General features: G+C 38.5%; 1 pseudogene; it reads right to left on the bottom strand.

The window, feature by feature from the left end:
• Positions 1–1,743: 1,743 nt before the first annotated feature.
• The window catches only part of LOC116986071, a 32,411-nt pseudogene continuing 12,307 nt past the window's right edge, over positions 1,744–21,847 (bottom strand).

The following is a 21,847-nucleotide window of genomic DNA, read 5'->3' as shown; positions in this document are numbered from 1 at the left end:
TGCCACTGGATGGCACTAGACTGTACCATGCTGAAATATGTTATACAATTGTCGCATTTATTATTGACCACAGGATTTCTTAGACTTTCCAAAGTAAAAGTCGCAAACAAAGCAAGCAGAGTCAAGAAAGATGGCAATTACACAATTAAGAAAAGAGAAGGAAAAAGCAAACAGAAACCCAAGCAATGGTCGGCCTAATTTGTTAATACAGTCCCGAGGTCCGAAACATACCTTTTCTATGTGCAGATGTTCCATTGGAATGAAAGATAATATTCAAGCATAAATCAGGATGTTGTTCTAATGAAACCGCTTTTGGAAGGGTTCAGTCTGTTAATAAGCAGCACAGTATTTTTAAAAGTTACAAATAATTAGAAACAAAATAATTTTTTCGGAAAATACTTTAATAAAGCTTGGGTTTGTTTCATTTTTTGGAGAAAGTAGTCAAACAAGAAACTCAGCTGCTCCATAATTGCAGCAAATGATTAGCCATGGCATGACAAATCACACAATGACATTTCGCACAGCCAGTTGGGCCACTAATGCAATTTTGCACAATGTTTTGGAGGCAGTAAAAAGCTGTGCTCTGAGTGGATCAGAGTAATATATTGTTGCAATAACCTTAATTAAAATCTATCATATACAGTCAGGTTGACAGAAATAATACTAATATGTCAATGCTCGGTTCATGAATCATTTATATTGTTTCATGTTCCCCATCATATGGGAGGTAGTCAGCACATGATGTGGTAACATCCACTCGGAGCTGTGATAGTGGAGGATAGAAGAGAATCTCCACTGGATAACACTTTCAGTGGTCGTCTGAGAGAGACCCACTCCATTGATTGCAGGGGCATTGAAGTGAAAAGACCGAAGTAAAAAAGATAAATGAATATGTCACTGATTTAGTTTAGTTTAACTTAGAGATACAGGACGGAAACAGCCTCTTCGGCCCACCAAGTACTGTGCCGACAAGCGATCCCTGCACACTAACACGATTCCTACACCACCACCAACGGTAACAAGTTTTAACCATTTAAACCCAACAGGCCAAGTAACCTACAAACCTGTACGTCTTTGGAGTGTGGATAGGAAACCTGGAGCTCCCCGGAAAAAAACACTCGCAGGTCACGGGAGAAACGGACAAACCTCCAATACAGACAGCCCCCATAGTTAGGATCGAACCCGGGTCTCTGCCGCTGTGCCACCTTGCCGTCTAATTTCTTTCAAGCGCAATTTCTGACAAACTCCAGCTGCAGTTTATTATTTGCAAGGAGTAAGATCTGAGCACTGGGACTGCACCTCTCAGAAAGTGATTTTACTTCTGTAGCTAATGGTAGCTGGATGTTGAACCAATTAGCAAATCATTAGAGGCATAAAGAAGTAGATTATTTTGCTATTACGTTTGTTCCAGATCAGTATATAAATTAAAATCAAGTGCCTCATGGTTTGATTGACCTCATAGCGACTTTACTCTACCAAAGGAATATTGAAAATTGTGATCATGTCGTTTCTTGTGTTTTACTTTTAATATTTCTGACACTACGCCATTTAAAAGATTCCTATTCAGCATTGTATTTGATTCTTTATTTTTATTTTATTAATAAATATTGAAGTGCATTATCTATTTCAGTTTGATACTCCCTCCCTTTAGTGTGTAATCTCACTACCACTCAAGACCCTTAAACCGAGAAGTTGAACAAACATCAGAAATGTGTCCCTTTAGAAGTCACAGGAAAATAACAGTCATTTCACAGAATTGCCATTTGTCTTACTCCTGGCCTGCTTCATCTTCTGTAGTGCAAATTTCAGCAGGTAAGACAACTGATCTATAGTGAGGCATAGTCATAGCTTTACTTTGAGTCTCAATACATTCAGCGACCGTGATTTTCTGTGAAGCAAACAGATTGAAGGATTATTTTTTTTTTTTAAACATAAGATCTGCTTCTGTTGTATGGATTGGGAACCACCTCAGCACAATAAAGATAATGACATGCCGTTGAAAATGCAGTCTTCCAGGGAGTGCACCATTAATCTTCAGTCAGATACTCTTCTTACTCATGAAATGTACAACAGTCCTGAATGGCAAACGGTCCCAAATGAGTCCAACCGCCATCAAGTTTAGGACCAAGTTACCGCATTAACCCTTTGGAAAACATTGTGAATTATTTATCTGCCAGCTTCTAAAGCTGCTGCTTGTAAAAGTGCTACAGATGAATTAACAAAACTACAAAACCTGGAACTTAGGAAAAGAAATCAATAAATTATTTGATTAAAATTCTACCTTATAGCTCAAAGGCTTATTGATACAATAAAGAAATATTCAATTAAGCTCACAGAAATTAGTCATGTCCTTAGCAACTCAGTTAGTTCCCTGTATCCATACCAGTTTGTGTTATTGATGAACCTTATCCTAGGAATTGTGGCTTCATGCATCTTTTATCCAAATTTATTTATTACATATAATCAAAATAAAATCCCACTTTCTTATTCTTGAATTTGTACAAATTTAAACCCATTTCCCTCACCATAGTTTCAACTATCTTTTATCATACCTCACATTCTGGACAGAACCAGTCCCCTTCCGGTTCAGCGTTCAGTTTTAAACACTTTGCATGGTAGACACGAGGACAGAGTTCGCAGCACAGAACCTGGCCCTCCCGGTGGCACACCCAGCAATAGAAGTCATTTCGACCATCCTGTGGTACAACATGAAGAAGGTCTTTGGTGAATGGCTGCTTCATAGAAGCAAAGGGACCACGTCTAAGTGTCAACTGAAATGGCAGGCAAGAGAAACAGGCTTGGTTTCAAAATGGGATGATCACCATGTTAGGGTGCAAAAAAAATACCAGTTCTGTTAGGTCTTCTCATCCTGAGTACCAGATGGTTAAGAATGCAATAGGAACAACCGTCCATTGAACAAGATTGCTAGATTATTACAAGACAGTCAGAAGATGACAAATTAATGACAAGCTGGTTTTTTTAATTATACAAGCAAGTCTGGTCAAATTCATAGCAACTGTACTCTTTACTTACAAGACATGCACATACTTTTTCTTACATTGTCTTGCAAAGTAAAAGAATACAAAATAATAAAAGTAGTAAAGTTACTGATATCCATAGTTTTAGACAAAGTGGGGGAAGAAAGCAAAGAATGCAATGCTCAATTGGGTTTGAGTTTAAGGTGCAGCAAAAAAATATTGCTGAAAATATTATATATTTTATTGCGTAATTGTAGCAGAAACCCATCTGAATAAGCAATGTGATACCTAACAAGTACCGGTATTCTAATTACACTACAGTAAAAATAATATACTTCACAAAATACTGCAATTAATAATACTAAATACACACAAAGTAACTACATTTACTGAAAAATACTGCAAATGTATTAACAGTGAATACCAATATATACTCTCTGTGCAATATTACTAAAGCTCCTCACGTTTGGGGTAACAAAAGCTACCAATTTATTTGCCTGGTATTTTTCCAAGAAAACTAAGTTTTGAAGGACAACAGTTATGTTTTCCCCTCCAACCCCTGGTCATGTGGAGGCGGGCCATTACCTCATGTATAAGAATCATTAACTGCATTCAGTTTTGGAAGGGCTTATTATTATTTTGATTTAACAGCACTGCTAAACCATTGATCAGTCCGAGCACCAAAAATATCTGGCACCTCCATTGACCTTTTGAAAATATTTGTTCAATGCACAGTAAATTAAACCAGAATTACAGAGATACCAGCTTAACATGAAACATGTTCCTTGGTCTCTGTCCCTACACGCCTTCTGTACCAACCCTCTGATTCTATCATGCACCCTGACCAGTTTCTCAAGCTAAGCCAGGCCCCGTCATTATATCTAACCTCAAGATGCCCATGTTTATCCGTGCCTCCACCCACTGTTTGAAACCAATGATAATGGTTTTGTTATCATCAGTCTCAACAGCTCTAATGTTATCCTGATCCATCATCCATCTGCTATAAACTTGAGCTCATCAGAAGCTCAATTGCTGGTATTTTAATTCCCATTGCTCCTCCATTTATTCGACAGCACGGTGGCGCAGCGATAGAGTTTCTGCCTTACGGCACCAGAGACCTGGCTTCAATCCTAACTACGGGTGCTGTCATCGCAGAGTTTATACATTCTCCCTGTGACCGCATGGGTTTTCTCTGGGTTCTCCACTTTCCAAAGACGTGCAGGATTGTAGGTTCATTGGTTTCTGTACATTGCCTCTAGTGTGTAGGATGCAAAACTGGGATAACATAGAACTCATGTACGAGTGATCATTGGTCGGCGCAGACTCAGTGGGCTAAAGATCTCTTTCCACACTATTTCTGAAGTAAACTAAAACTGAACTTATGGGCCTATATGAAACCCTAATCGATGCCTTAACTTAAAATTGTTCATCAATGTTGACCAGCACTTCAGTAGCCTTACCTATCAAAATATATGTATCCAATTGGAGCCTCTGCATAACTGATCCCCCTTTTATGTTCAGGATTTCCTACATCCTACTGTTACGGACTATGCCTGCAGCTATTTCAGTAGTACACCATGGAATTTCATTCATAGATCTCTCTTCCTTTCCTCCCTGTTCAAAATAGTCCTTAGAGCCTGCCCAGTTTCCAAAGTTATTTGTCATCCATCTCTTGATGTGATGGAAGTCAAATTTATCAAATGTGGCCATGTGAATGACATTTAAATTTATTAGTAGGAGAAATGCTACAAACTAATTCAACATTAAAAACTCCATTGTAATCCTTGGCCATCACAAGTCAAAATATTTTGCAGTTGTTCATTTCTCCTACATTCAATTGGGTACTACAAATTGGTTAATTGGAAGACAAATTCCTATTCTGCAATGGATAGGCTATGAGATTATGGTCCAACCTTCAAAATACAATGGCGCTACTGCAACTTGGTGGAGATTTTTCTACACCCAGCAGAGGTGCATCAGATAGGTTCTGTCAATGTGATTGTAATTGTGGCATTTCAGTCATAACACAGTGATGTAGAGCATTTCGATTTGGCAAGAACAATTATAGCATCAATTTCTGGGAATTATCAAGAAATCAAAGGTGAGGATTCAATGCAATGCAACGGCCACACTGTATTGCTGAACTAACTTGACAATTTAGGGTGGATGCACAAAGTGAAGTATACAAGAATATTTAATTAACTTTGCAAAGCAGATTTTCACAAATTCAAAGCATATTGCACCAAACTTTGTGATCTTGAATTCATTGAATTTGGCTCTTATGCTACTTACATTCCTTAAATTATATTTATCTTTCAAAAATTCCCCCCTCAGGTGGAATCACTGACAAAAAATTAATTATTCTCCCTAAGCATACAAACCACAACTGGAAATATGGGCTGCTGTTATGAAAGAAGGGAACTTTTAAAATAAAAAAAGCTTTAATTTACCGATTTCAGCTGATACCAATGACACAATCCATAGTATATACCCTAAAACAAAATCACTGAAGTATGAAGAATATTGAATACAGAACAGAACTGTAAAGAAATCCATCAGAGAGTGGGGAAAAAAAGGTAAATTAGGTCATTGAGTGGTTTTAAGTTAGTTAAAGACCTGGTTCCAGAGTGATGTTCTTGTAATATTAGCTGGCTATGTCCTAAAACAATCAAATTGGAAATTTCACAATTAATGCTCTTTGAAGGAGAAGAGGAAAGTTGAAGGTATGCATGATAGACAAATGCTCATTTCAAAAACTCTGTACCTCTGGCGAAGTTTTAACAAAACCAGATATTATGCCAAATATATTAAACCATTTGTTGCATGGCCACTCTACAGAGACTATGTAAAATAAATATTGGGCAATAAAAAGTGATTTTATTACCATGGTGTTCAGGCTTGACCAGTTTGAGCATGGGAACAGCGTTGCCCAAATTTATTTGGGAACAGCGTTGCCCAAATGTCAAATAGGTACATGCAAATTCACAATATAAAACTGAAACCCACACGATGCCAAGCTCCCATTAGGATGTGAAATCACATGTAAAGGTAATAGCTAGGGCGTTTTCGCATTCACATGCCTGATATGTTTTATTCAGCAAAACAAATGGATGCAAATGCCATATGTTAACAAGTGTCATTTCTGAAGATTTCTGTGTTTATGTTAAGACACTAAATATATATCTGTTTACTCTCCTTTACTATTGCTCTTACATTTTGTGGAGCTTACAGCATTAGAATGGTTTATTACACAATGTTGATGACTGGCCAGAGTTTGAGATCATGTTAAAGAGAGTTTGGAACCACACCTTAAAAGCAGATATTTCTGAGCTTTTGGTTCACGTGAGGGGAGCATCGTTATTAGGTCTATGCTCAAATTTGCATGAAAACAATTATTCAGACTGCAAAAGTGGTGGAATTGGAAGCAGAATATAAACAAACCCGCATGGACCTATATTGATAAATAGAATAGAATAGAATAGAATAGTTTCTTTATTGTCATTGTAACATGAACCATGTACAACGAAATTGTAAAATGTCAGCCAGTCAGTGCACCATTCAAACATTTCTAAAAGCTAACGATACATACAAGGTAAATATTTAAAAAAGATAAACAACTAAAATAAATATCATAAAAATAGCACGCATAAACACCCAGCCCTACATCCTTCTGTCGATTTCACATTCTCTTAGTATGTATCGCCCCTGCGTTCCTTGGCGGCTACATTTAGTGCCTTTATAGCAGTGGGGTAAAAACTGTTTTTAAGTCTGTTTGTCCTTGTCCTTGTAGATCTGTACCGTCTGCCTGACGGCAACAGTTCAAACAGGGAGTGTCCGGGGTGGGAAATGTCCTTTATAATACTCTGGGATTTTTTGATGCAGCGGGAACTGTGTAAGTCCTCCAAGGTAAGGAGAGGGCAGCCGACAATCCTCTGGGCGTTGTCAATGGCCCTCTGGAGCGCTTTCCTCTGAGCCGCTGTGCAGCTGGTGTACCATACGCATACACAGTATGTTAGGATGCTCTCAATGGAGCACCGATAAAAGGACAGCAGCAGTCTCTGAGTGATGTGAGATCATGTTAAAGAGAGTTTGGAACCACACCACAAATACTGCAAATGGTGCCACAATATAACACGGAGAAACAAGGAGCTGCAGGTGCAAATATACAAAATAAAACACAAACTGCTGGAGTAACTCAGTAGGTCAGGCAGCTCTCTTGGGGAACATGGATAGGTGATGTTTCAGGTTACGACCCATCTGGACCCAGCACATTGATGCAATCATAAAGAAAGCCCATCAATGTTTCTACTTCCTTAGAAGATTGAGGAGATTTGATGTGCACGAGGTTTCTTAGAAAGTTAACGAATCTGCAGGGATCACTATCATGCGACTCCCTGGTCAGATTATCCATCATTATCCACCCTTCCCTGATCCCTGGCATTTTCCACTGTAACTATAGGAGGTGCAAAATTGTTCCTATACCTCATTCCTCGCCACCTTCCAGGGACTAAACAGCCCTTCCTGATGAGGCAAAGATTGGAATGTATCTCCTCCACCCTCGTCTACCACACTTTGTGCTCCCGATGTGGCCACCACTGTATTGATTGGAGAGACCAAATGCAGATTTGGTAACTGGTTTGCAGAGAACCTGTGCTTTGACGCCATAGGCCATCACAAGCTCCCAGTTGCATGCAATTTCAATTCTCCTTTCATTTCCCAAACTGATCTTCCGTCCTTGTCCTTCTCCACTGCCCGTGAAGCCAAATGCAAACCAGAGAAACCACACCTCCTATTCCACCTGGGTCGTTTAACAATCCAACGGTATAAACAATTCATTCTAAAATGTCAGATAACCCTTGCCTCTGGTTTATATTCTCTTGTTATATTAACTGCCTTCAAGCTGATACTCGAGTTATTCAGCTGATTCGCATCAAACCTCCCCTTTTTCTGTATGCCTCTGGGCATCCTTTGTCATTTTGTACTGGTTATGTTTCCCTTAATTTTCCAACTGGTGGAAATGTTACCCTGTCTGTACCTAAAACATCTCCCCTTTTAAAAATGTTACTTGATGTTCTTTTGCAGTTTTATCTCCAATACTTAATTTTCCATTACCTCGGTGTTTGTCATTCCATTGAAGTAAGCCCTCCTCCAGTTGAGAATCTCTGCTTTTGATTGTTCCATGCCATTCGGTGCTATTAATGTAAACCTTTTTAACTTGATGATCACTGCTTCCCAAGTACCCCCTCCCTGATCTTTGGTGCAGTTGGATCACCTTGCTTCCCAGAAGTCAATTCAATGTTGCTCTGTGCCTCATTGGCCAAGGTCTTTCTGTTGATTACAATTGAGGAAGTCTTTGCTATGTTTGTCCTTTAACATTATTCTAGCCAATCAAAGGTTTCATTTGATAGCCCCCAAAATCACAACTATAGTTCTTGCACATTTCTGTAATTTCTCTGCAGATTTGCTCCTTATGCTGCCACTTATTATTGGGAAACCTGGAGCAAACCCTCAGTAACTTGATGGCTCCCTTCTTGTTATCCAACTCTAACTTAGTGAATAATACATTTGACTTCTCAAGAACATGCCTTCCCTCCAGCATTACAATGTCTTTTTCTAACCAGTACCTCCATCCCACCCACATTTTTTCTTCCCCGTCTTTTCTAAACATCTTTTATCTGCCAATATTAAGTGCCTATTCCTGACCATTTTTTTGTGGGAGGTAAAGTTTCATTTATGGCTATACATGTTCCTGCACAGCTGTTTCTGCAGCTCATTGAATTTAGTCATGATGCTTAGAATTATATAATCTATGTCAGTTTTATTTCCTTCTGTATTCTCATATAGTCTGCTCCCATTTAAAACTGTACTATTTTCTGCATGAGTGCCATCTACCACTCCAGTTCTCTTGTGCAGCATATTTCTGCTGCTCTATACAGATGCCCAAGTCTTGAAAGTTTGGTATGAATCTCCCAGCTATGGTATATTGTACAGGTTCCTCTTATCCCACGACTGATTCCAGTGTCTCAAAGAATTTTGAGTACTCTTTTCTTAGAACACAGAACAGTACAGAACAAGAACAGGCCCTACAACCCGCAATGTCTGCGCTGAACATGATGTCAAGACCATCTCTTATCTGCCTGCACATAATCCATATCCCTCCATATACCTGTGCCTATCCAAAACCTTCTTAAATGCCACTATCGTATCTGCCTCAAGTACCAACCCTGGTGAAGCCTTCCAGGCACTCGCCACCCTCTGTGTAAAATAAAAATTTGCCCCGCACATCTCCTTTTAAACTTTGCCCCATTACCTTATAGCTCTGCCCTCTAGCATTTGATTTTTCCATCCTGGGAAAAAGGTTCTGACTGCCTACCAATGTGCCAATATAATAGTCTTCATCATGACTGAGCCACACATTAATGTTGTAGAATGCACTCCTTCTGATTCACGAGCAACTACATTTGCTTCCAACCCCTTGACACAAGTATCATTGTTGAAACAATTAAAGATGGCTGACTTGGGACACCGCCTCAAGGAGCAACTACAGAATATTCAAGCATTGTACCAATTAATCTATGATAAACACTGCCATTTGCTTTTGTACTTGACAGGAATCTAAATAGTGGAGCGTTTGATTACCCTTGCTTCAAGTTGACTTTAGATTTACCTGAACACTTTTGATGCCATGTTTGGGTAAATGCTGTCTTTATAGAGACATAGAGTATCATAGCACAAAACCAGGCTCATCAGCACAATGTCAATGCTGACCAAGATGCCCATCTAAGCAAGTACTATTTTCTCTCAATTGACCTATATCCCTCTAAACCTTTCCTGTCCATGAATCTGCCCAAATGCATTAAAAAAGTTATTATTGTACCTCAACCACTCAACCTGCCTCAGCCACTTTCTATGGCAGTTTATTCCATGGCTCTCCGAGAAGTTGTTGTTCCTTGGGTCCATTTTAAATCTTCTCCCTCTCATCTTCCGCCTATGAACTATCACTTTTTTGGGGGGGGGGAGGGGGGGTCCTGTTCCCTATGTCAAAGCATCCACTATTGGATCAGTTCTGGAAATCTCCGTATTTGGAGCAAGGCTAGGGTTGAATGATCATGATGGAGCCCCAAGTGAGTTTTGGCAAGTGTTTCTTTATGACCTTGAAAGTAGCCCCTTTGATCACTTTACTGAACTAAAGGTAGGTTTTGTGATGAGATTGGAAGTTCCATTTTGGGTCAAGTAGGACAATGAGATTGCGGATGGTTTGGTCCACTTGATGGCCTGAAATTAAGCTATAAGGTGGAGGCAAGTGTATTGAGCTTGTTGGCAGGGTAGGTCGAGGAACAGGGAAAACCAAACTGTTGTTGGTTATCATTCGGATTGTGTTGAGATTCAGGAGGAGGCAGGAGATGTGTTGGTGGTACACCTGGCTACATTGTGGAAGAAAGAATGAAATGAAGAAAGGGCACTTTTTGACAAAGTATGACATGATGTTTTAGGCTCTTTCCCAATGGGTAAAGAAATTGGAACTGAATACTGAAGCATTCTTTATGTGCCTTAACAAAAGTGATAGGTGTCTGATTCATCAAAGAATGATGTACCTACATCTCAAAGAACTAAAATCCATGAATATACTTGGCCAGTGCTGACTTGAGCTGCTTTAATCACAACACAAAGTGCTGGAGTTGTTCAGGCAGCATCTTAAGAGGGAATGGATAGGTAACGTGTTGAGTTGGAACGATTCTTCAAATTGGAATCGGAAGGGTCCTAACCCAAAAAGATGCCTATGTGGTCTGAAGATGTTGCTTATACATTCCTTCCACATATGCTGCCTGACCTGCTGAGTAACACCAGCATTTTGTGTTTTGCTCAAGATTCCAGCATCTGCAGTTTCTTGTGTCTCCATTCAGCTGCTTTAATACTCCACTTCAATACTTCCAACTCCCTGATGCTTTGTTCCAGATCACTGAAACCGAAGGACCCAGATTTTAATTAGAGTCTGTGTTGTGGCTGGCTTGGGTAAATTAAGAACTGTAAAACTTTCCAGCACAAAACTTAACATGTTGCTATTAAAAAGGATAACTTCCCTTTGGAACTCTGAACAGTTCTATAACTTTATTCACATCTATGTATTTTAAACAATCCCTAAACCAACCAATTTGTATTTTTTAATGACTTTTGTCAGTCATCGCAAATTTGTAATTAGTTGTAATCTGAAAATTAGTTGCAACATGTATTTCAAAATAGACCATCCAATAAGATGCCAGTGGCTGAAACCTGTTTATGAATGAATCTGATGTTTAATTCTGTCAAAAAGAAAAAAACAAAGTACTGGAGTAACTCAGCAGGTCAGGCAGCATCTCTGGAGGACATGGATAGATGACGTTTCAAATTGGGGGGTGGAAAAGGATCTGACCTGAAACTCCACCGATCCATGTTCTCCAGAGATGCTGCCTGACCCACTGAATATCTCTAGAACTTTGATATATTTTTTGGTAAATCAGCATCTGCTGTTCCTTTGGCCTCCATTTAATTCTGTCATGTTTGTATGTTTAGTCACCTTAAACCTCACCTTCGCTCACAGTGTGTATTTGTCTCTTCCATTGTCTTTATGCCTTCACTTTTATTTTTATGATTGCATTTGGACACCAGTCACAGTTAATTCGTTTTTTTTAATCTTAAAGGTTGCAGTAAATAGAATGAATAAATTTAGCAACCAGGTGTCAGTGCCTTTTTCACTCTTTCCAAGCATGTTGGAAAGATAACTGGTAAGCTGGAGTAGTTCCACTTCTTGCCCATGTAAGTCATAGGTGTGGAAACAGCCACTTCAGCCCAACTTGCCCACACCAGCCAACATGTCCCAGCGACACTAGTCCCACCTGCCTGTGTTTGGCCCAAACCCCTTCAAACCTGTACCATCCATGTACCTGTCTAACTAGTTTCTTAAACGTTGTGATTGTCCCTGCCTCAACTACCTCCCCATGCCGCTCATTCCATTGTGGGGAAAAAAGACACAAAGTGCTGGAGTTACTCAGTGGGTAAGGCAGCAATTCTTGAGAACATGAATACGTCATGTTTCAGTTTGGGACAATTCTTCAGTCTGAAGAAGATCGAGAGTGTGTATATATATATCTATATACTATTATTATATATATATATATATATATATATATATATATATAATAATAGTGCAAAGACAAAAACAATCTCCCCAAATCTATGTAGTTCGGAGCTTATTTGGAAATTATAGTGTTTAATAGCCTGATGGTTGTAAGGAAGAAGCTGCTCCTGAACCTGGATCATACAGTTTTCAGGCTCCTATGCCTTCTTCCCAATGGCAGGAGTGAAATGAAAGTGTAGCCAGGGTGGCGTGGGTTTCTTAGAAAGTTGAGGAATCTGAGAAAGTTGAGTAATAGCTATAGCCTATATGAGCCCGTACCCACCACCCGCTAACACAACATTTGTTGATCAGCCAGCATCCAAATCAAATAATATCAGCACTTATTTCAAATTTGCACATGCACAAAACAAATCGACTGCTTAGCATCTACTTCATTGGCTAAAATATACTGGCGAGTCTGGAGGTCATGAAAACTAAAATCTTTCTTCTTTCTATAATATGTTACAAATTCTCTGGATGGATAAAGGTCTATATAAAATTTAAAAAAAACATGATCTGTAACATACGGGGAAAATGCATGCTATTTACTTGAGACTCAAGGCATTTAGCTGCTCTTTTAATCATTAATGTCACATTGATATAATTTTGTATTCATTAACAAACCCAGGAAATTCCCCACTCTTTCCTGGAAGTTCTATTTTCATAGATTTGAGATCGGACAGAGCTCAAAATAGATGTCAAAAAGGTAAATCACTGGCTTTTATCATTTTGATGCCAACTCATCTGAATTAGTATGCTCATCCTCCATCTTCCTCACCTTTTGAATAAGAACCCGCAGGGATATGCAATGGTGAATTACAAGTAAAATGTTCCCTACACTTTCATCTGCACTATAAATGCCAAACATACAAACCCCACACTGTTTTTAGCTGTATTCAGCTTATTGCCAAGTAAAACATTCTGGAATGCAGTAAAAAAATATATTCTGGAAATATAACCACTATGCAATTTCATGAATTTATTACTAAAAATACATCATTCACCAAGTATGAAAAGTTACTAAGCAATTAATTGGAAAAACCTTCAGGGATAAAAAATTTTTTTGTTGAATAATGCTACCACAAATCATTAAAAAAACATACAGATTAGGCAAAGATATATGTAGCATAGAAACATAGGAAAATAGGTGCAGGAGTAGGCCATTCGGCCCTTCGAGCCAGCACCGCCATTCAATAAGGTCATGGCTGTTCATCTAAAATCAGTACCCCATTCCTGTTTTTTCCCCATACCCCTTGATTCCTATAGCCCCAAGAGCTAAATCTAACTCTCTCTTGAATACATCCAGTGAATTGGCCTCCACTGCCTTCTGTGGCAGAGAATTCCACAGATTCACAACTCTCTGGGCGAAGAAGTTTTTCCTCAGCTCAGAAACTGTGACCCCTGGTTCTGGACTCCCCAACATCGGAAACATTTTCCTGCATCCAGCCTGTCCAATCCTTTACAAATTTTATATGTTTCTATGAGATCTCCTCTCATCCTTCTAAATTCCAGTGAATACAAGCCCAATCGACCCATTCTTTCATTATATGTCAGTCCCACCATCCTGGGAATTAACCTCATGAATCTACACTGCACTCCCTCAATAGCAATAATGTCCTTCCTCAAATTAGGAGATCAAAATTGCACACAATACTCCAGGTGCGGTCTCACCAGGGCCCTGTACATTTGCAATAGGATCTCCTTGCTCCTAAACTCAAATCCTCTCGAAATGAAGGCCAACATGCCATTAGCTTTCTTCAGTGCCTGCTGTACCTGCATGCTTACTTTCAGTGACTGATGTACGAACACACCCAGGTCTCGTTGCACCTCCTCATTTCCTAATCTGACACCATTCAGATCAAAATCTGCCTTCCTGTTTTTGCCACCAAAGTTTCACATTTCTCCACGTTATACCAGCATTTGGGTTTTTATTTACAAATCATGGGAAAATGCAGCACAAGAAGAGGTCAACCAGCCCATCAAGATTGCACGTTCTCACTTAGACACATCCATGTGGCCTCAAAGCTCTGCCTCGCTTGCAAATATTTCACTTCAATTATTATCAATTCCTCTTAAGAAGCATTACTGAATTTCCACTACCCACTACCCATTTCAAATCTGAACCACCACTATGTATAATGGGGGTTTTTTCTTACGCCACAAGATAATCCACTCTTAATCCTTTTGTTTTGCAATTTTCCTGTTTTCCTGATTTCTTCCAATATGGTGCAGTCTTCGAGTATCTCCTCTTTTTGATCAACATGCTCATTGTAAAATCTTCTTGTCTTTATTTTCCCCAGAATGTATCTCCTAATGCTGCTTCAGTCACTATCTTCTAACTGTAGACACAAAATGCTGGAGTAACTCAGCGGGACAGGCAGCGCCTCTGCAGAGAAGGAATGGGTGACGTTTCGGGTCGAGATCCTTCTTCAGACTGATGTCAGGGGAGTGGGTGGTACAGAGATAAAATGTAGTCAGAGACAGTAAGACTGGGGGGAGAACTGGGAAGGGGGGGGGGGGAGGGGGTGGAGAGAGAGGGAAAGCAAGGGCTACTTGAAGTTAGAGAAGTCAATGTTCATACCGCTGGGGTGTAAGCTACCCAACCAAAATATGAGGTGCTGTTCTGGGCCTGCGCCTCACTCTGACAATGGAGGAGGCTTAGGACAAATAGGTCAGTGTGGGAATGGGAGGGGGAGTTAAAGTGTTGAGCAACCAGGAGATCAGGTGGGTTCAGGCGGACTGAGCGAAGGTGTTCAGTGAAATGATCACTGAGCCTGCGCTTGGTCTCGCCAATGTATTGGAGTTGACACCTGGAACAGTGGATACAGCAGATGAGGTTGGAGGAGGTGCAAGTGAATCTCTGCCTCACCTGAAAAGACTGTTAGTGTCCTTGGATGGAATCGAGGGGGGAGGTAAAGGGACAGGTGTTGCATCTTCTGCGGTTGCAGGGGAAAGTACCTGGGGAGGGGTTGGTTTAGGTGGGAAGGGATGAGTTGGCCACGGAGTTGCGGAGGGAACGGTCTCTGCGGAAAAGTAGAAAGGGTGGAGATGGGAAAATGCGGCCAGTAGTGGGATCCCGTTGGAGGTGGCGAAAATGTGGGAGGATTATATCCTGTATGCGACGGCTGATGGAAGGGGGGGGGGGGAGGTGAGGACAAGGGGACTCTGTCCTTGTTATGAATGGGGGGAGGGTGAGCAAGAGCGGAGCTGTGGGATATTGAGGAGACCCTAGTGAGAGCATCTATAATGGCAGAGGGGCACCCTCGTACTCTACGACCACTATCTTCCGACTGATGTTCTACTTTCTGATATTTTTAGTTGGGCTGGTGCTGTGCGTGAAAGTTAACTTTACATTAGAGTTCTTTCATTTTCTAATAGGGCTCTCTCCAATTTGAATCCTTAAATGCCAGCATTCAGAATTGTTAGAAATTCCAACTTCAATCCTACTCCCGAGACAGAAGCACAGAACCAAGACTGAAACCTCTTGTGGAGTCCACAGAGCACATATCCAAAATTGTTAATTTGAAAATAAAGTATAAAGATCATTGCTGTTACTAATTGCAAGCTAAAACCATGTGTTGGAGCAACTAATTAACCCCCCTACTTTATTGTTAGAAATACAGCCTTGATGGAACAAGTCTTGAATGTAGTTTGACTCCACTACATATTTAGAACATATATGTTTTTGTACAGACAACCATCTAATCAGAGGCAGGTAATCAGGGACACACACAAGAGTCGCTGGAAGAGAAATGGGATGAATTTGTGGCAAGGTAAAAGAACAACAAAAAATGATAGTTGACCTAAGTGAGAGCAACACTCAAGGAAAGAAAGGCAATGTCCAAGAAATGTTGGAGAACATCTCAAATGGGCTCTAATATACTGTGAACACACATCATGCTGAAAAGAAAGTAGCCTGTCCATGTTAGATTAAAAAATGCAATCAATGTATGCAGTAAATTCGTATAACGGTGCTAAATGGCGAGCAAAAGCAACTCAAGACAGATGAAGAGACTACATGATCCAGATAAAGATCACATTGTGACACTTGATGTTGCTGGATCTGCTAAAGCTCAACATGTTCATTAATTAGTCAAACTTGAGCCAGCTTAGTCTTTCTGTCAACCTTCTACGAAAAACAGTAATAATTTAATGTAACATCAAACCTGAGGATTTTAATTATCTACTGCATTTGATCAACAACACTAAATTAAGTTAGGAGACAGGAAGGCACCAAGATCAAGGTCCACTCCATTTCTCAACACATACGATCAATTGCTGATAAATAAGCATCTTATATTAAATAGCACTCTGTTTGTTGCAAATCAAAATACAGAGTTAATCCCAAGAACAAGTTGATGGACAATTCTCTAAAACTTACAAATGTAACAGGCTGGCCAAATTAGAAAGCACTCGGTTCCTTCAAATTACATACAGTTATAAGATAGGAGATGACTGTGCAATAATCCAAAGCTTTCTGAAGCTCTTTACTTATGCAGAAATATTAATGATGCTCAGACTAAACTAACTAAAAAAAGACCATGCAGAATAATTAATGATGCTCAATCTAAACCAGCTAATGATAAACTATTAGTGACTAGTCAGTCCAACAAATTTTAGCACACATGTTAGGAGGAAAGGGGAGCCTGTTAAATTACTTGTTAAGCCCCTTTTGGAATTTATAAAGTGTAATATATTTCAGTCTCAATTCCTGAGAACACTTTAAAAAGGATCTAAAAAAAATGTCTAAACATAAAAGTTGGACCATGGCAGAGAGATAATACTAGAAACCTAATAGACACCACACTAGAGAAACAAAATTCAAGCAAAGCTGAAAGAAAGGGACAAAATATTTGAAAATTGGGACAGACAGACCCTCCAAAACTTAAATTGTATGCCAACAAAATGTCATTTAGATATTTCCAGCAATGAAGACTTATACCCTGATTCCACTGACTCAGTCTGAAGAAGGGTCTTGACACAAAACATCACCTATTCCTTTTCTCCAGAGATACTGCCTCACCCACTGAGTTGCTCCAGTAATTTGTGTCTAACTGCTTATAATTTTACATTGAAATTGCCTGGATTAACCATTTCTCTTTGAGACAACACAGAAAAATGGATGCAGTAAGATGGTGTCACCTATGGAAATTTCTAGGTAGAATGAGAATTATCAACTTAATGCTTCATACCATTTTCTTTTAAAATACTGATGAATAAAAGCTTCATACTAAAATTGAAAAATCTGAATACTATGAGGGGAAAAAAGATTAAGAAAAATAGAGAATTTTAAACAGTCTAACTAAAATGTAATCCAGCCAAGAGGTTCCAGGGAACAAGTGTCCAATTTTAAAATCAGAGACAAAAATATACTTCCCCCGATGATGCATAGATGAAATGAAGGAATTTATGTCCATCCTCTTATTGAAGATGAAAATATTAAGATTCTATAGTCACCAACAGATGATGCATCGCACCACATATCACTACGTGATTAGTTTGATTTGCTAAACAATACAAGTGCACTTTTGTCACTTGTTCACCATTAGGTGCAGGTTTAAATGGCAAGATAGAACATGCTGCTGTTGAATCAAGAGGGTTATTAAGAAAACCACACGGGTTTTGGTTGACGCTCAAAGTAATCCATCTCAGTGAGGCAAAATATCATGCAAAATTGCTCAGATCACATGGTTACAGTGTACAGGTAGCTAGCTCTGTTATAACATGAAGGTTGTGTCACAAAGAAACCTCGCATTACAGAAAATTGTGTTATAAAAACATGTGTGGAAAATGGGTTAGGAGCTAGAGTTTCAGACACAATAATAAAGTTATTCCCCTTCCCACAGGATTTTCAAAATTAAAAGATATTTTTAATAGCTGCATTTATTTTTGTTACTGCAAGCTGAAAATACTAAAGGCTGCATTTTACATTGATAAATAACATTCATTTGCATGAGTATCAGTAGAAGTTATTGCTTGTCAATTTCAATGGCCACCCGCAGATTAAATAGCAGCCATGTTCTTACAAGGCAATGAACATACAGACAGGAAGTATGGAAAGTGTTTTCCCCTCCAGACCTTTGTTCCCAAAAGAGCTTATTTCTCTGCTTGTTAGTTTCCAAAGTAACTTTCAATTGGTTCTCTAGTTCCTGATCAAAATCGTGTACTAACCAATTCTGACCTCTTTATACAAGTAGTGTTCCCCAATTCATCATTCGTATTATAATTCATCAATTTACATTATGCAAGCATATTATTAACAGAACCAACTGCACATATTAAACTAAATAGAAAAAAATTCAGCCATCAAATTTCCTAAATGAAACAAAACTAGCCAAAAGTATCAAAACAGTATAGTCACCAAACATGCCATGCAAATGTATCAACTGAGAGCTTATTGGAACAATATAAAGCAGCGGTCTAAAACATGCACAACAATTTTACCCATTAGCAACTTTGATCAGTAAGAACTGAAATGGCTTGGTTTTATACCGGTCCATCTTATGCATGCTCCACTAGTACCATAAGAAAGTAGCAGCAGTTTCCAATTCTATAAATCCAAAGATTTAAATACAATCTTTCCTCATCCAAGTTTTTCACAGATTTTCTATTGGCCAAATTTATCATCAAGGTATACTTAAATATGCTTAAAAGTCAAACTACTTTTACTGAAAAGAATGAACTTTAATATTGTACATATTTCTGGAATTATGCAACAATTAATGATACTTTCATTATAACTGTATACTCCACACAGAGCTTGGTCACTGTCCAATTCACTTCGACCTCATTGGGATATTGGACTTTGTCTGTGGAACTGGTGCACTGCAATGGTGAGAACTATATTCTGCACTCTGTATCATCCCCCATGCTCTACATATTGTACTTGAGTTTGATTATATTTATGTAGAGTATCATCTAATCTGACTGGATACCATGCAAAATAAAGCTTTACACTATGCCTTGGTGCATGTGACAATAAACCTAGACCTACATATTTACTGTTTATGTTAAGTTTAAGATAAAATGTGGTGCAGCTTAAGATCATTCTGGATCCTATTGATCTGATCTAATTGGTTGCCATCTCAAATATTTTTTGAGCATCTCGAACAAAATTTCAACAATCAAATTTTTTGCCAGATCAACAGTTATCAATGAAGTCAATGTGTAAACACCACAAATTATGTCATACAGTAGCCAAGACTATGGCAGTAACAAGGTATCATCTGTTTTCACTTAAGCCTGCAGACTTTGTATTGATAAATGACTGTTCATGAATGGAAGTGTCACATGCAAGGTCAGCTTCCATTTCCCAGCCTAAGCTGTCCAGGTAGGTGGTGGCAGACCATCCTCTTGAATGACTATAGTCCATGTGTTGAAATAAACATTCATTGTGCTGTCCAGGCAATAATGAAAACAGCAACAGTGATAACATCCACGCAGATGCAGGTGGAAACAATACATCAGCGATGGAAGATGTGAAGGTTAAAAGTTGCAAAAGAGTGGACCACATTATTTTAGATCTGAGTTCCGAGTTTCTTCAATGTTGTTGAGCTTTCTTCTACATAAATGGTGTGCATTCTCAACTTGTGTCTTGTAGAAAATGGAGATGTTTACTGAACTCAGCAGATAGTCTAACTGACCAATGAATACCAAGCTTCCAACGTATTATTTTTTTCAGAATTAATATAAAAATAATGACACCAAATGTCAAAAATTCTACGAGATAAAGTCACACCGACCAAATATTAGCGTTTTAGTAGTTTTTGTCATTTCTATAGATTGCTATTGTAATGTTTTTGCCTTTTCATGTGCACTTATTAATTCTCTTTCTCTCTCTGGGAACCAAATCTGTTCATCAATTTTCAAATACAAATTTATAAAGAAAAACAAATCAGTGCAACAAAAAACACTGATAATATATTTCAATGTTGGAATGGGAATAATTTCTCAGTACCATTTTTAATAGCAATTTATCCACAAAACTACTTCAGAGGATAAAAGTAGAAAGGCTTTCCATGAGCATGTGCATTTAGAAGAAATAGGTTTCTTTGGCATTAAATCATTATCAATGTCAATAAAATAGTTGCATAAAAATGTGATTATAAAATGATGCCACATGGGCTGACTGTTCAATTTTACCAACCCATAACCACAGAATCGATTTTTTGTCATAAAAAGAGCCAAATGTCGGCGTACAAGATATTTGAAAAGTTGTGGTTACATTTTTAAAACTGTATATTCAGAAATAGTGACCACTACACTAGCATGTTTTATCTCTGGTTTCCAATAAAGAGAAGGGATTGACATTGGAAAATAATGATCTGAGCCATGGCATCAATCGATTTATTAGCCTTACCTCCAAGCTGACACTCACATAATCATACGGTTTAAGACTTTAGTCCACGATACTTCAATAAAGGCTCTTGGATGACACTTCAGTGCTGAAGAAGTACTTTAATGCCAGCGCTGCATACTTGCAGATGTGAGTTTAAACTAAGGATATGCCTTCCTCCAGATTCAAGCAAGATTCTACAATACAACAAAGGAGCTCCACTAGAACCCTGGTCAACATTTAACTGTCAACTAAATGTTGTACATTTCCAGTAGTCTCATTGATACCTTATGTCTGTTCTGAATGCCACATTTTCCAACCACAATCTATAATTGGCTATAAAATGCATTTTGATTATGCATGTGAATTATTTTCTTTCTGATTTCTCGGCAAGTAAAACCAACCAAGTTTCTCTCAAACGTTGTCAAGTGTGACATGGAGTGAGAGGCATGCCCCATGGGTAAATGTCTTGCTATTGGCTTACAGTTGAAGATGCGTGTTTCAGCATGTTATATGACAAAGAAATGAAGAAATTAATTACGTTTTTATACTATTCAGGAATGTAACATTCCGGTACATGGGAAATTGTAATTGAATTAAAATGTAAAAAGATACATTGTTTTAAATTTTTATTGACCAAATTGAACCAAAAACAATAAATATTGATCCTGGCTAAGATTATTCTTATATGAAGGCTTGCATTTTGTTTTTGAATAAGCACTATATCTGTGATATATTAACAGGACTGCACTTTTTGAAAGATTGAGAAATATACTGCACATTACGAGACTGCATTGATCCCTCGTAATATTGATAATCGCCCCTATAGTAAATATAAAATTAAACTTGCTAGATAGAATTTAGATTTAATATAGGCAGGATAAATTGTTGGATTATCAATACAGCAATGTACCCAGATCATATAATATCTGCTTGATGGTCATAAGCTTGTATACTCAAATAATCTTCAAGAGTTATACTTCAGTGATTTTGTTTAAAAAAGATTAGGAAGTGATTTGGAACAACAAAGCCATACTTGGTCTTGTATTACTACCTCCTTGATTTTGGATTGATTTTAGTACACGGAATTACCCTGTTTTAAAATCAATGGTTAAATAGACATGTTATGGAGACTCCAATTGGAATGCAGTTGCCATTTTCAGAAAAGTATCTGTGAAATGAGATGCACAGCCAGACGTTGCGTACACATTCACCTAAATCTTGCTAAATGTGCACAGAGCATTGGTCCTTTGTCACCAAGTTTAGTTAGAAGAATACCAGCAATGTTCCCACATAACATAGGATATCTAGATTAACAAAAGTAAATGAGAGCTTGATAACTAAGTACATTTAGAGAAGCTTTGCACTCGATTTAAAACT

Source organism: Amblyraja radiata, chromosome 23 (genome assembly GCF_010909765.2).
Source record: "Amblyraja radiata isolate CabotCenter1 chromosome 23, sAmbRad1.1.pri, whole genome shotgun sequence".
Classification (NCBI taxonomy): Eukaryota; Metazoa; Chordata; class Chondrichthyes; order Rajiformes; family Rajidae; genus Amblyraja; species Amblyraja radiata.
Note: the sequence above shows the minus strand (reverse complement) of the source record. Positions and strands in the feature narration are given on the sequence as shown.